This window comes from Triticum aestivum, chromosome 2B (assembly GCF_018294505.1).
Source record: "Triticum aestivum cultivar Chinese Spring chromosome 2B, IWGSC CS RefSeq v2.1, whole genome shotgun sequence".
NCBI lineage: Eukaryota > Viridiplantae > Streptophyta > Magnoliopsida > Poales > Poaceae > Triticum > Triticum aestivum.
In genome coordinates, this window is record NC_057798.1 from 220,051,843 (window position 1) to 220,069,278 (window position 17,436).

The following is a 17,436-nucleotide window of genomic DNA, read 5'->3' on the forward strand; positions in this document are numbered from 1 at the left end:
GGTAATGCTTGTAGTTCCATGGCTAGAGTCGGACATGCATCTACCCCACTCCTACCACGTCGTCGTCGCCTCTGACAAAACAAAGCCCTAGTTGCAACCATGTTGGAAGACATGTTGTTGCAGTCGGCGGACGACACCTGTGTTGGAAATATGTCCTAGAGGCAATAATAAAAGTATTATTATTATATTTCTTTGTTCATGATAATTGTCTTTTATTCATGCTATAAGTGTATTATCCAGAAATTGTAATACACATGTGAATACATAGACTATAATATGTCCCTAGTGAGCCTCTAGTTGACTAGCTCGTTGATCAACAGATAGTCATGGTTTCCTGGCTATGGACATTGGATGTCATTGATAACGGGATCACATCATTAGGAGAATGATGTGATGGACAAGACCCAATCCTAAGCATGGCACAAGATCGTTTAGTTCGTTTGCTAGAGCTTTTCCAATGTCAAGTATCTCTTCCTTAGACCATGGGATCGTGTAACTCCCGGATACCGTAGGAGTGCTTTGGGTGTATCAAACGTCACAACGTAACTGGGTGGCTATAAAGGTGCACTACAGGTATCTCCGAAAGTGTCTGTTGGGTTGACACGGATCGAGACTGGGATTTGTCACTCCGTATGAGTAAAGTGACTTGCCGGTAACGAGACTGAACAAGGTATTGAGATACCGACGATCGAGTCTCGGGCAAGTAACGTACCGATTGACAAAGGGAATTGTATACGAGGTTGTTTAATCCTCGACATCATGGTTCATCCGATGAAATCATCGAGGAGCATGTGGGAGCCAATATGGGTATCTAGATCCCGCTGTTGGTTATTGCCCGAGAGTCGTCTCGGTCATGTCTACGTGTCTCCCGAACCCGTAGGGTCTACACACTTAAGGTTCGGTGATGCTAGGGTTGTATGAATATGAGTATGCAGCATACCGAATGTTGTTCGAAGTCCCGGATGAGATCCCGGACTTCACGAGGAGTTTCGAAATGGTCCAGAGGTAAAGAATTATATATAGGAAGTGGTATTTCGGCCATCGGGAAAGTTTCGGGGTCACCCGGTAATGTACCGGGACCACCGGAAGGGTCCCGGGGGTCCACCGGGTGGGGCCACCCATCCCGGAGGGCCCCATGGGCTGAAGTGGGAGGGGAACCAGCCCATAGTGGGCTGGTGCGCCCCCCTAGGCCCACCCCCTGCGCCTAGGGTTGAAACCCTAGGGTGGGGGCGCACCACATGCCTTGGGGGGCACTCCACCCCCCCTGGCCGCCGCCCCCTTGGGAGATTGGATCTCCCAGGGCCGGCGCCCCCCTGGGGGCCTATATAAAGGAGGACAAGGGGGAGGGCAGCTGCACCCTGTGCATTGGTGCCTCCCTCCCCCTGCTACACCTCGTCCTCCTCCCGCAGCAGCTTGGCGAAGCCCTGCCGGAGTTCTGCTGCATCCACCACCACGCCGTCGTGCTGCTGGATCATCATCGACCTCTCCTTCCCCCTTGCTGGATCAAGAAGGAGGAGACATCTCCCGTCCCGTACGTGTGTTGAACGCGGAGGTGCTGTCCGTTCAGCACTTGGTCATCGGTGATCTGAATCACGATGAGTACGACTCCATCATCACCATCCCCTTGAACGCTTCCGCACGCGATCTACAAGTGGTATGTAGATGCAAACTCACTCCCTCGACTCGTTGCTTAGATGAACTCATAGATGGATCTTGGTGAAACCGTAGGAAAAAATTTAATTTTCTGCAACGTTCCCCAACAGTGGCATCATGAGCTAGGTCTATGCGTAGTTCTCTATTGCATGAGTAGAACACAATTTTGTTGTGGGCGTGGATCTTGTCAACTTGCTTGCCACTACTAGTCTTTTCTTGCTTCAGCGGTATTGTGGGATGAAGCGGCCCGGACCAACCTTACACGTACGCTTACGTGAGACCGGTTCCACCGACAGACATGCACTAGTTGCATAAGGTGGCTGGCGGGTGTCTGTCTCTCTCACTTTAGTTGGAGCGGATTCGATGAAAAGGGTCCTTATGAAGGGTAAATAGAAGTTGACAAAATCATGTTGTGGTCATTCGTAGGTAAGAAAACGTTCTTGCTAGAACCCAATTGCAGCCACGTAAAAGATGCAACAACAATTAGAGGACGTCTAACTTGTTTTTGCAACAATTGTCATGTGATGTGATATGGCCAGAAGTTGTGATGAATGATGAATGATATATTGTGATGTATGAGATCATGTTCTTGTAATAGGAATCACGACTTGCATGTCGATGAGTATGACAACCGGCAGGAGCCATAGGAGTTGTCTTTATTTTTGTATGACCTGCGTGTCCTTGAAGAACGCCATGTAAATTACTTTACTTTATTGCTAAATGCATTAGCCATAGAAGTAGAAGTAGTCGTTGGCGTGACAACTTCATGAAGACACGTTGATGGAGATCATGATGATGGAGATCATGGTGTCATGCCGGTGACAAGATGATCATGGAGCCCCGAAGATGGAGATCAATGGAGCTATATGATATTGGCCATATCATGTCACTACTATATAATTGCATGTGATGTTTATTATGTTTATGCATCTTGTTTACTTAGAACGATGGTAGTAAATAAGATGATCCCTTACAACAATTTCAAGAAGTTTTCTCCCCTAACTGTGCACCGTTGCTAAAGTTCGTCGTTTCGAAGCACCACATGATGATCGGGTGTGATAGATCCTTACGTTCACATACAACGGGTGTAAGACAGTTTTACATATGCAAAACACTTAGGGTTAACTTGACGAGCCTAGCATGTACAGACATGGCCTCGGAACACAGAGACCAAAAGGTCGAACACGAGTCGTATGGAAGATACGATCAACATGAAGATGTTCACCGACGATGACTAGTCCGTCTCACGTGATGATCGGACACGGCCTAGTCGACTCGGATCGTGTAACACTTAGATGACTAGAGGGATGTCTAATCTGAGTGGGAGTTCATTGTAATAATTTGATTAGATGAACTTAATTATCATGAACTTAGTCTAAAACCTTTGCAAATATGTCTTGTAGATCAAATGGCCAACGCTCATGTCAACATGAACTTCAACGCGTTCCTAGAGAAAACCAAGCTGAAAGATGATGGTAGCAACTATACGGACTGGGTCCGGAACCTGAGGATCATCCTCATAGCTGCCAGGAAACAATATGTCCTAGAAGGACCGCTAGGTGACGCTCCCATCCCAGAGAACCAAGACGTTATGAACGCTTGGCAGTCTCGCGCTGATGATTACTCCCTCGTTCAGTGCGGCATGCTTTACAGCTTAGAACCGGGGCTCCAAAAGCGTTTTGAGCAACACGGAGCATAGATGTTCGAGGAGCTGAAACTAGTTTTCCAAGCTCATGCCCGGGTCGAGAGATATGAAGTCTCCGACAAGTTCTATAGTTTTAAGATGGAGGAAAATGGTTCTGTCAGTGAGCACATACTCAAAATGTCTGGGTTGCACAACCGCTTGACCCAGCTGAACATTAACCTCCCTGACGAGGCGGTCATTGACAGAATCCTCCAGTCGCCCCCACCAAGCTAGAAGAGCTTTGTGATGAACTACAATATGCAGGGGATGGTGAAGACCATTCCTGAAGTATTTTCGATGCTGAAGTCAGCAGAGGTTGAAATCAAGAAAGAATATCAAGTGTTGATGGTCAATAAGACCACTAAGTTCAAGAAGGGCAAGGGCAAGAAGAACTTCAAGAAAGACGGCAAGGATGTTGCCGCGCCCGGTAAGCCAGTTACCGGGAAGAAGTCAAAGAATGGACCCAAGTCTGAGACTGAGTGCTTTTATTGCAAGGGGAAGGGTCACTGGAAGCGGAACTGCCCCAAATACTTAGCGGATAAGAAGGCCGACAACACCAAAGGTATATTTGATATACATGTAATTGATGTGTACCTTACCAGTACTCATAGTAACTCTTGGGTATTTGATACCGGTGCCGTTGCTCATATTTGTAACTCACAGTAGGAGTTGCGGAATAAACGGAGACTAGCGAAGGACGAGGTGACGATGTGCGTTGGGAATGGTTCCAGGGTCGATGTGATCGCCGTCGGCACGCTACCTCTACATTTACCTACGGGATTAGTTTTAAACCTCAATAATTGTTATTTAGTGCCAAGTTTGAGCATGAACATTGTATCAGGATCTCGTTTAATACGAGATGGCTACTCATTTAAATCCGAGAATAATGGTTGTTCTATTTATATGAGAGATATGTTTTATGGTCATGCTCCAATGGTGAATGGTTTATTCTTAATGAATCTCGAGCGTAGTATTACACATATTCATAGTGTGAATACCAAAAGATGTAAAGTTGATAACGATAGTCCCACATACTTGTGGCACTGCCGCCTTGGTCACATTGGTGTCAAACGCATGAAGAAGCTCCATGCTGATGGACTTTTAGAGTCTCTCGATTATGAATCATTTGACACATGCGAACCATGCCTCGTGGGCAAAATGACCAAGACTCCATTCTCCGAAACAATGGAGCGAGCAACCAACTTATTGGAAATCATACATACCGATGTGTGCGGTCCAATGAGCGTTGAGGCTCGCGGAGGATATCGTTATGTTCTCACTCTCACTGATGACTTGAGTAGATATGGGTATGTCTACTTAATGAAACACAAGTCTGAGACCTTTGAAAAGTTCAAGGAATTTCAGAATGAGGTAGAGAATCAACGTGACCGAAAGATAAAGTTCCTACGATCAGATCGTGGAGGAGAATATTTAAGTCACGAGTTTGGTACACACTTAAGGAAATGTGGAATCGTTTCACAACTCACGCCGCCTGGAACACCTCAGCGTAACGGTGTGTCCGAACATCGTAATCGCACTCTATTGGATATGGTGCGGTCTATGATGTCTCTTACCGATTTACCGCTATCATTTTGGGGATACGCTCTAGAGACAGCTACATTCACTTTAAATAGAGCACCGTCTAAATCCGTTGAGACGACACCGTGTGAATTATGGTTTGGGAAGAAACCTAAGTTGTCGTTTCTAAAAGTTTGGGGATGCGATGCTTATGTCAAGAAACTTCAACCTGAAAAGCTCGAACCCAAGTCGGAAAAATGCGTCTTCATAGGATACCCTAAGGAAACCATTGGGTATACCTTCTACTTAAGATTCGAGGGCAAGATCTTTGTTGCCAAGAACGGATCCTTTCTGGAAAAAGAGTTTCTCTCGAAAGAATTAAGTGGGAGGAAAGTAGAGCTTGATGAAGTACTGCCTCTTGAAACAGGAAGTAGTGCAACTCAGGAAGATGTTCCTGTGGTGCCTACACCGACAAGAGAGGAGGTTAATGATGATGATCAAGATCAAGCTCCTACTGAACTTCGAAGGTCCACTAGGACACGTTCCGCACCAGAGTGGTACGGCAACCCTGTCTTAGAAATCATGTTGTTAGACAACGGTGAACCTTCGAGCTATGAAGAAGCGATGGCGGGCCCAGATTCCAACAAATGGCTTGAAGCCATGAAATCCGAGATAGAATCCATGTATGAAAACAAAGTATGGACTTTGACAGACTTGCCCGATGATCGGCGAGCGATAGAAAGCAAATGGATCTTTAAGAAGAAGATGGACGCGGATGGTAATGTTACCATCTATAAAGCTCGACTTGTCGCTAAGGGTTATCGACAAGTTCAAGGGGTTGACTACGATGAGACATTCTCTCCCGTAGCGAAGCTGAAGTCCGTCTGAATAATGTTAGCAATTGTCGCATACTATGATTATGAGATATGGCAGATGGACGTCAAAATGGCATTCCTTAACGAACATCTTAAGGAAGAGCTGTATATGATGTAGCCGGAAGGTTTTGTCGATCCTAATAATGCTAACAAAGTATGCAAGCTCCAGCGATCCATTTATGGGCTGGTGCAAGCATCTCGGAGTTGGAACATTCGCTTTGATGAGATGATCAAAGCGTTTGGGTTTATGCAGACTTATGGAGAAGCCTGCGTTTACAAGAAAGTGAGTGGGAGCTCTGTAGCATTTCTCATATTATATGTAGATGACATACTCTTGATGGGAAATGATATAGAACTTCTGGACAGCATTAAGGCCTACTTGAATAAGTGTTTTTCAATGAAGGACCTTGGAGAAGCTGCTTACATATTAGGCATCAAGATCTATAGGGATAGATCGAGACGCCTCATAGGTCTTTCACAAAGCACATACCTTGATAAGATTTTGAAGAAGTTCAAAATGGATCAGTCCAAGAAAGGGTTCTTGCCTGTGTTGCAAGGTGTGAGATTGAGCTCGACTCAGTCACCGACCACGGCAAAAGATAAAGAAGAGATGAGTGTCATCCCCTATGCTTCAGCCATAGGATCTATTATGTATGCCATGCTGTGTACCAGACCTGATGTAAACCTTGCCGTAAGTTTGGTAGGAAGGTAACAAAGTAATCCCGGCAAGGAACACTGAACAGCGGTCAAGAATATCCTGAAGTACCTGAAAAGGACAAAGGACATGTTTCTCGTTTATGGAGGTGACGAAGAGCTCGTCGTAAAGGGTTACATCGACGCTAGCTTCGACACAGATCTGGATGACTCTAAGTCACAAACCGGATACGTGTATATGTTGAATGGTGGAGCAGTGAGCTGGTGCAGCTGCAAGCAGAGCGTCGTGGCGGGATCTACATGTGAAGCGGAGTAAATGGCAGCCTCGGAGGCAGCGCATGAAGCAATTTGGGTGAAGGAGTTCATCACCGACCTAGGAGTCATACCCAATGCGTCGGGACCGATCAAACTCTTCTGTGATAACACTGGTGCTATTGCCCTTGCCAAGGAGCCCAGGTTTCACAAGAAGACCAGGCACATCAAGCGTCGTTTCAACTCCATCCGTGAAAATGTTCAAGATGGAGACATAGATATTTAAAAAGTACATACGGATCTGAATGTCGCAGATCCATTGACTAAACCTCTCTCGCGAGCAAAACATGATCAACACCAGAACTCTATGGGTGTGCGATTCATCACAATGTAACTAGATTATTGACTCTAGTGCAAGTGGGAGACTGTTGGAAATATGCCCTAGAGGCAATAATAAAGTATTATTATTATATTTCTTTGTTCATGATAATTGTCTTTTATTCATGCTATAACTGTATTATCCGGAAATCGTAATACACGTGTGAATACATAGACTATAATATGTCCCTAGTGAGCCTCTAGTTGACTAGCTCGTTGATCAACAGATAGTCATGGTTTCCTGGCTATGGACATTGGATGTCATTGATAACGGGATCACATCATTAGGAGAATGATGTGATGGACAAGACCCAATCCTAAGCATGGCACACGATCGTTTAGTTCGTTTGCTAGAGCTTTTCCAATGTCAAGTATCTCTTCCTTAGACCATGGGATCGTGTAACTCCCGGATACCGTAGGAGTGCTTTGGGTGTATCAAACGTCACAACGTAACTGGGTGGCTATAAAGGTGCACTACAGGTATCTCCGAAAGTGTCTGTTGGGTTGACACGGATCGAGACTGGGATTTGTCACTCCGTATGACGGAGAGGTATCTCTGGGCCCACTCGGTAATGCATCATCATAATGAGCTCAAAGTAACCAAGTGGTTGGTCACGAGATCATGCATTACGGTATGAGTAAAGTGACTTGCCGGTAACGAGACTGAACAAGGTATTGAGATACCAACGATCGAGTCTCGGGCAAGTAACGTACCGATTGACAAAGGGAATTGTATACGGGGTTGTTTAATCCTCGACATCGTGGTTCATCCGATGAAATCATCGAGGAGCATGTGGGAGCCAACATGGGTATCCAGATCCCGCTGTTGGTTATTGCCCGAGAGTCGTCTCGGTCATGTCTACGTGTCTCCCGAACCCGTAGGGTCTACACACTTAAGGTTCGGTGACGCTAGGGTTGTATGAATATGAGTATGCAGCATACCGAATGTTGTTTGGAGTCCCGGATGAGATCCCGGACATCATGCGGAGTTTCGGAATGGTCCGGAGGTAAAGAATTATATATAGGAAGTGGTATTTCGGCCATCGGGAAAGTTTCGGGGTCACCGGGTAATGTACCGGGACCACCGAAAGGGTCCCGGGGGTCCACCGGGTGGGTCGACCCATCCCGGAGGGCCCCATGGGCTGAAGTGGGAGGGGAACCAGCCCATAGTGGGCTGGCGCGCCCCCCTAGGCCCACCCCCTGCGCCTAGGGTTGAAACCCTAGGGTGGGGGGGGGCGCACCACATGCCTTGGGGGGCACTCCACCCCCCTGGCCGCCGCCCCCTTGGGAGATTGGATCTCCCAGGGCCGGCGCCCCCCCTGGGGGCCTATATAAAGGAGGGCAAGGGGGAGGGCAGCCGCACCCTGTGCATTCGCGCCTCCCTCCCCCTGCTACACCTCGTCCTCCTCCCGCAGCAGCTTGGCGAAGCCCTGCCGGAGTTCTGCTGCATCCACCACCACGCCGTCGTGCTGCTGGATCATCATCGACCTCTCCTTCCCCCTTGCTGGATCAAGAAGGAGGAGACGTCTCCCGTCCCATACGTGTGTTGAACGCGGAGGTGTTGTCCGTTCAGCACTTGGTCATCGGTGATCTGAATCACGGCGAGTACGACTCCATCATCACCATCCCCTTGAATGCTTCCGCACGCGATCTACAAGTGGTATGTAGATGCAAACTCACTCCCTCGACTCGTTGCTTAGATGAACTCATAGATGGATCTTGGTGAAACCGTAGGAAAAAAAATTAATTTTCTGCAACGTTCCCCAACAACCTGTAGTTGCATGACTAGTGTGGGACATGCAATTGACCCTTCTCCTCGCAGTCCCTCCGACAAAACAAAAGCCCGATTGCAACCAAGATAGAAGATATGCAGTTGCGTCACTATGGTTGGACATGCAACTGGCCCCCCTCCTCGTCGGTCCCTTTGACAAAGCGAAAAGCCCAGTTGCAACCAAGTTAGAAGACATGCAATTGCATGAATAGAGTGGCACATGCAACTGGCCCCCTTCTATTCTGCCGCCCCCTCCGACAAAATAGAGCCCCTAGTTGCAAACATGTTGTAAGACATGCAGTTGCAACTGACCTCATCTCCTTGCCCCGCGCCCCCAACAAAACAAAGTCGCAGTTGCAACCATTTTGGAAGGCATACAGTTGCGTGAATAATTAAACATGCAATTGGCCCCGCTCTCTTCATGCCGCCCCTTTGACAAAACAAAGCCCCCCAATTGGAAACTATGTTCGAAAGACATGCAGTTGCGTGACTAGTGTGAGACATGCAACTGGCCCCTCTCCTCGTCGGTCCTTCCGACAAAACAAAAATCCAGTTGTAAGTGGGTTAGAAGGCATGCAATTGCAACCATGTTGAAAGGCATGCAGTTGCATGACTATAGTTTTGCATGCAACTGGGCCCCTAGTTGCAACTATGTTTGAAAACATGCAGTTGGATGACTATAGTTGGACATGCAATTAGTGCCCTCTCTGTTCCCGCCGCCCTCTCCGACAAAACAAAAGGCCCCAGTTGCAACCAAATTAGAAGACGTGCAGTTGCGTGACTAGTGTGGAACATGGAACTGGCGCGTCTCATCGTCAGTCCTTCCAACAAAACAAAAACCAAGTTACAACTAAGTTAGAAGACATGCGGTTGCAACCATGTTGGAAGACATGCAGTTGCGTGAGACACTTGCAGTTGCATGCATAGTGGCCGACATGCAACTAACCCTCCCTTTCCCAAAAAAAATGAGAGTTGTAGTCGCATTAAGGACATGTAGTTGCAACCGGGGCAACACTTGTAGTTGTGCGCCTACGAGCATATATGCAACTGTCCCTCTACGTCCCTACAAAAATCACCACTAAGTTGAAGTTGCAGTCAGGATAGACGCAAGTAGTTGTGTGCCTTGTGATAGACATGCAACAAGCCCCCATCCCCCCTTCCCGAAGAAACAACACAAAGTCGCAATCATGTTGAATACATGCAGTTGCAGCTCGGGGAAACACAGGAGTTTCATGCCTAGTAGGAGACAAGCAACTACCCATATCCTCGGATAAAACACCACTGAGTCGCAGTTGCAGTGGAGGGAGGCACTTACAGTTGTGTGACTAGTGACAGACATGCAACTGGTCCGCTGCCCCTCCCAACAAAACAATACAAGAGTTGTAGTCGTTTTGAAGACACGCAGTTGCAGTTGAGGGCGACACTTGCAGTTGCGTGCCTAATAGCAGACATGCAACTGCCCCCTCCCCGCCCCCGCCGCTGGCAGCGCACAACAAGTAAACACGCTCGCTCCCCTTTCCCTCTAGTTGCAGGCATGTTGTGCGCCTTGCAAGCTCACTCCCCTTCCCCTCTTTTTTGAATTAAAGCAAAATTTTATTCATTAGCAATAACCAATACATCGTTTGTGAGAAACGTTACAATTTCACTAACAGGCTCCTCAAACCAATCCAAAGTCGAAAAAAATCTAGCTAATCTAGCAAGTTCATGTGCTACTTTATTTGCCTCTCTATTACAATGTTCGAATTTAGTCATGATAAAATCACAAGCATAGTGATAGCAGTCATCGAAGATTGCCGCTGCCACTCCCGCTAACTGTCCTCCGTCTTGCATGGTCTCAATCACTTCCAGATTGTCAGAGTTGATGATTAGGCAATTACATCCCGTCCTTTGCACTAAATTTAGGCCAAATTTGGGAGCTAAGGCCTCCTCCATGAGAACATCCGCGCAATAGTCTATCTTTCCGTTTCCTCCTGCAATAAACCTACCTTTGTCGTCTCTTAAGACTGCCCCATCGTATCCTCCAGCAAGTCATGGTTAAAAGAGGCGTCAACATTGGGTTTCACAAAGCCCCTAGGAGGACATTGCCATCCCCCCTTTTTCATGGACGCCTTTGAAGATGATGCATTTACAAAATTATATGTAAGAGCTATGATCCCCATTGAAATCTGAGTCGCATTTTGAGTTAATTCCTTGTGCACTAATTTCCGTTTTTCCCACCGTAGATACCAAGCTGAGATAGCTATCATTTCTCGAACATTTTCATACCCCATAATGCGCAGATCATGATCTGGAAGGAGTAATAGGTATTCCAATGTTGCCTCTCCAGCACGATCAATCTCACAAACTCTCTCAATCTCACATGCAACTTCCCCCTCCCCCGCCCCCGCCGCTGGCAGCACACAACAAGTAAACACGCTAGCTCCCCTTCCCCTCTAGTTGTAGGCATGTTGTGCGCCTTGCAAGTTGCATGCAGGGCAAACTCGCGCAGTTACAAGAGGACATACAACTAGGTGATAAAAAATGCAAAAACAAATCTATTTATACAAGGAAAAAAACACAAAGCAAAACTAAACAAAAAATAAAATCAGAAAAATACTACCTATGTTCCAAATGTAGTGCGTATTTTTTTTGAGAAGTCAAACTTTACAAAATTTGACCAAGTTTGTAGAGAAAACTATTTATATCTACAATACCAAACATATAAATAAGAAACTACATCTTATGATGAATCCAATGATATATGTTTGGCATTCTAGATGTAAATATTTTTCGATTATGAAACGGCGGGAGTAGTTAAGAAGAAATATAGAAAAAAAGAAGAAAAAAAATTAAACCGTAGACAGAAAATGCAAAAAGATAAAAATAATGAATTTAGTTGCACACATGTAACAAGGCCGCAGATTTTGTTGTGTATCTAGTACATAAAAAACAATACTAAGCGCAGAGGGATGTGGCAGTTGCAATGGCAGAGAAACACAAAGTTTTTGGGAAAAATAAAGAGGAAGGCGCCTGCCCAGGCAAACAGACCGTATGTGTAGAAAAAAAAAGACAACTAATTACAAGATACGGCCCGTCAAACAAGTCAGTGCACACTGGCCCGGCCCGGGAAACAACCTAGAAGCAGCGACGAAAACAAATACACTCGTGCGAGACAGCCACAAGCTGGTAGATGAATCTTAATAATGCTTCTACATCTAACGGTGAGGAAGTCAACTAAGACTTCGTTAAAAATCAGTCGATTGATTTTTAGCGGATCCCTTGGATATATGTGAACCACACGTTGAAGTCATATGCACTGCAATTTTTTATCTCTCGCATTCAAATCAACGACTGCAAACTATAGGAGATATTGCATTGCTCTAGGCAAAACTCTTCATAAGTTTAATTCAAACATGCCTATTAGATGGAACTCTACATATATGAAGCTTAAGGCGGTTATTTGAGACAAAGTTTTGTTCACTGGTTTTATTAATGCAAATTATGGGGTTGATACTCTGATCAGTACTAATACTTGGCATGTTATTACATCATTGACTACATTTCTTGAGTTGTTCTATGATGCAAAAATTAGTTTGTCTGGGGTTTATTATCCAACATCTCCTTTGATGGTGCATGCTATATTAGACATTGCTAGTCATCTGAAAGCACATGAAGATGGTGGATTATTACTTAATGTTGTTGCTGACATGAAAACCAAGTATTTAAAATATTGGCAACAAATTCCTCTATTTTATGCACTTGCATTTATCTTGGATCCTAGAGCTAAACTTGAAGGGTATTGTAGTGCACTCAATTTACTATCTATGTCCCTAACTTTAAATTATACTGATGACTTCGCGAAGTCTCATGAAAAGTTTTATGAATTCTTTGGTAAGTACGAGCAAAAGTATGCCAGAGTTCTAATGCAGCGACCTCCACCATCACCTACTGCAGGTAAAAAGCAGGGACAAATGCATTTTTGCCTTTAGTCGGAACCATCCCACGGGTTTTGCCCTTACTTTTTGGCTCTGCTCAATTTTGCCCTTAGATTTGTCCCTGAGGTCGTGTGAGTGCCCTTTGACCATTTGACCAATACTTTGAAAATTCAGAACAAATTCAAATGAACTCCTAAAAATGAAAATAAGATATCAAAATGTTTAGAAAGACATTACCTTTAGGTGCATGCTATTTGCATTAAGGAAAGAAGTAATGTTTAAACTATCCAAGGTTATTAATATTATTAACATTATTAAACATTAAATATATAAAATAATTTTTTCATGAATAAAAATTGCATGCGAATGTAGGTGATGTTTTCCGAACATCCTGATATCTTATTTGCCTTTTTCTTTGTTCATATAACCTTGTTATGAATTTTCAAACGAGTTTGATCATTATTTTGAAACTTCATAATAAGTTGATATGAACTCAAAAAAATCAAATAAGATATCAGAATGTTCTAAAAACATCACCTATATTTGCATGTAATTTTATTCATGAAGAAACTATTGTTTATACCTTATTATTTTTAATAACGTTAATAACATTAATAACCTTAGGTTATTTAAACAATACTTTCATGAATGCAAATGACGTGCACATAAAGGTAATGTTTTTCTGAAAATTTTGATATCTTATTTGCATTTTTATGAGTTCATATGAATTTGTTATGAATTTTTAAAGTATTGGTCAAACAGTCAAAGGGCATTCAGGCAAACTCAGAGACAAATCTAAGGGAAAAACTGAGAGGGCAAAACCCACGGGTTGGACAACTAAGGGCAAAAGTGTAATTGCCCAAAAAGAAAGGAGTGTGGAGTAAGATCTTTGGTGGTTCGCCCTCCTCTACCGCCACAAGCTCTTCCACATCAACATCTATGCTTCAAGGTGGTGGGGAGTTAGCAAAGTACATCAAGAGTGAAAAAGTCATGTATGATTTAGAGAATGAGAACTTCAACATACTGCAGTGGTGGCAAGAACACAAGCTTGCATATCAGATGCATACCATATTAGCATGTTATGTGTTAACGGCACCTGTCTCGACGGTGTCATCGGAGTCTGCTTTCAACACTGCTGGAAGAATACTTGAGGATGGAAGAATCTCACCCCTGATATGGTGAGAACGCTGATGTCCGTGGAAGATGGGGAGCTATCAAGGAGAGAATATTTGAGCCATGGTGTGTTCAGTTGTTTGCTCGTGGTTGTACTACTCTTATGGAGGCCCTTTCTGATATTTGGACTGAGGAGACTTGTTCCCTCTGTGCTTTCTGCTCGAACTCCTGCTATGTCATTTGCTGCTCGAGACTCATTGTACTACGGCAACAAGGATGATCTTTCCATTTTGCACCTGGTGTACACTGGTGTTGTATTTGGATATCAGGGTATGCAAGTTGAATTTCTTCAAAGATTCATTGTATTAAAGTGTATCAGTGAGCAAATTCCATTTCGTATTATCACTACATTTTATAATCGAGACAACCTATGTATGACGGAATTAGTATCCAATATTCAAAAATATACTCCCTTTGTTCCTAAATACAAGTCTTTATAGAGATTTCACTATGAGCCACATAAGGATGTATATAGATACATTTTAGAGTATAGATTCACTCATTTTGCTCCGTATGTAACCCATAGTGAAATCTCTATAAAGACTTATACTCCCTTCGTCCGAAAATACTTGTCATCGAAATGGATGTATCTAGACGTATTTTAGTTCTAGATACATTCATTTTTATCCATTTATGCGACAAGTATTTTTGGATGGAGGGAGTATTTAGGAACGGAGGAAGTACTATTTGTGCAAGGTTTAGGGTTGTGCCATGCAATCACAAATCAGAACAGAGTTGATTGTGTTTCAACAATACACACCACATAGATCGTGTTCCGTCTATTGTCCATCCAACAATCCATTATGAAATGAGCAAGCGAAACACAACCACCATAGAAACATGCAACAAGTACGAGGTAATTGCACGTTGGTATCACACTTCAGTACCTACTCACGGATTGGTATCACTATGCAAAAATTTTGCAGTTCAGTATCAACTCAGGGCTTAAGTGTTGCAAAACGGTCTAAGTTGCATATAAATGCATATTGACGGCGTATCTGACCGCTGGGACCCGCGTGTCAGGAGCCAACTTGGCATGTTTTTTTGCAGAATACACCTTTGTTTTAAATTTTATCACTCCTAGCCGCCTCCCCTGTGCCCCGACGCCTGGACCTTGCCAGGCTTGCTCGCCGGAGCCCCGTCGCCTCAACCTCGCAGGAGCCCGGTCGCTGGCTTGCCGGAGCACCGGTGCCCCTCTCCCATCTCCTTCCTTTCCTCTCCCCTCCGCTGGTTCACCGGGGCGGTGGTAGTCGGCGATGCTGGTGGGGCGCTCAGGTGGGTGATGTGGTGGCGGTGTGGGCGTCGCCCAGATCCAGATCTGGTGTTAGGCAACGAGGGGTGAGGGCGTCACGGCGGCGTGGTTGCCGGTGGCCGAAGGAATCGCCGCTGGATTCACAACCCGCCGCTCCTGTGTGCCTTGCGCCCTCGCCCTCGAACCGGGAGCAACTAATTAACAAGCGCTCCTTCGGGAGCTTCGCAAACGATCAGCGCCACTTGGCGCGCTTTCAGCCATTCGCCACGTGTCGCGCTCTGGGCGCTCCCTCCGGATTTTGTTTTTAATTTTTCTGCACGTGTTTACGGCTTTTTAAACGGTTTTTTTCGGGGTTTTTTTTGATGTTTTGGTTTTTCATCGGTCTTTCCTAGCTTTTCGACCAAAAAAAATTCGAAAAAAAAATTGTGCAAAAAACGCAATTTTTTTGCGAGTCACGGTTTTGTTTTCGCAAGAGGCACCGGTTGTGCTTTCGCGAGAGACACGGCCGTGCCTCTTGGAGACGAAATAAAACGTGTTTTCTGTTTTTTTTTCTTTCGCGAGAGGCACGATTTTGCTTCCGCGAGAGGCACGGTTGTGCTTTCGCGAGAGTCACGACCGTGCCTCCTCGGAAACGAAAATAAAACAAGTTTTCTTTTTTTTTTCTTTCACGAGAGGCACGGTTTTGCTTCCGCGAGAGGTACGGCTGTGCTTTTACGAGAGGCACATGCGTGCCTCTTTCGGAAAGGAAAAAACCGCGTTTTCTGTTTTTTTCTTCCGCGAGAGGCACGGGCGTGCCTCTTTAGGAAAGGAAAAAAAAACGTGTTTCCGGTTCGGTTTTTTCATTGGTTTTTTCGTCCGGTTTTTTCATGAAAAAAAGTTCGTCAAAACCTATCAACATGGGATCTAGTTTTGAAGATCTTGACGCGAGGAATTCAACGGCGAAAGCGGTTCGAGATTTGGACGCAGGGTTCAAGAGATAAAATGTTTTGAATAAATGGATCTACGAAAAAGAAATTCCAGATTGCGACAAGTGGCGCACATGCAACGCACTACTTATCATAACGTGAGGGAGTTAGAGTGATCTTCCCAAGGAATACTCGTTAACTATTAGTGATTTCGCCTCGAACCCTCAATCGCTCGACCTGAGTTACTCGCTCGACCTGGACGAGAGCCAGCATCACGAGGGCCGCAGGACAGCCCAACCGCATCCCAGTGCGGCCCAACGGTGGCACAAATGGATATTAATTATTAGTTTTTTTGCACATCCACTGCTGTTGTGCCGACATCACTATTTCTTTCGTGCCGACATCACTATTTCTTTCGTCTCCTGCACCTGGATCGCCATGGCATTCCTCCAGTATTCTTCCAGCTACTTCCAGTATTTTTCACAATTTTTTGAGGGGAGTGCGGCCTGCACAATGACAACATCTTTTTATCAGGATATTAATACATAAAGACCTGAAAAAGATATTAATTATTAATTTTTTTGTGATTATATATTAGTACAAGTTAGTGCCAAGCACCAGACTAGAACCCACACGCGGCAAGATTTCATGTGGGTTAGTATTATTTAGTGCCAAGCATGAACTTTTTTCTAAAATTTATGTGGATTAAAAAAGAACAAATGTAAGAAAATTTTATCACAGTTAAACAATTTATATCACTGTTACTGCATGTATTGATTGTAATTTATTTAAATGCACAGTTATTCAAAAATATGATAACATGTATGAAAAATTATTGTGTAATCATAATCAATTTTATAATGCATGACGAACATTTAAAAAATACATTTGCTATTTTTAGTTTCAAATTATTTCTTCCATCCCACTGACAAGAAGGACCCACATGGGCCTGCTGCCACGTTGTTGTACCTTACACAGTAGATTTGACAGAAAATGTAGAAGTGTGCTGTTAAATCTTTTTCCGTGATTTTTTTATATATATTGAACCATTTTCAATATACTGCGTATATTTGTTGTATTTTTTAATTCACTGTTAAACGAAAAATCGATAACATGTACTAAAAATTATTGTGTTATCGTAATAATTTTATAATGCATGATGAACATTTTAGAAAATACATTTACAACTTGTAAATACGCGTTCAACTTTTCCCAAAAATGTTCTGAACATATTTTTTCAAATGCACAAACATTTTTCAACTTTTCCCAAAAATGATAAAATTAATATAATACGAAACCGTATATTTAAATAAGATCATTGTATATTAATAAATGCTTATAATATATATATATTAAAAGATGTGGTGAACATTTTTTAATATATGATACGCTTTTATACGATGAACT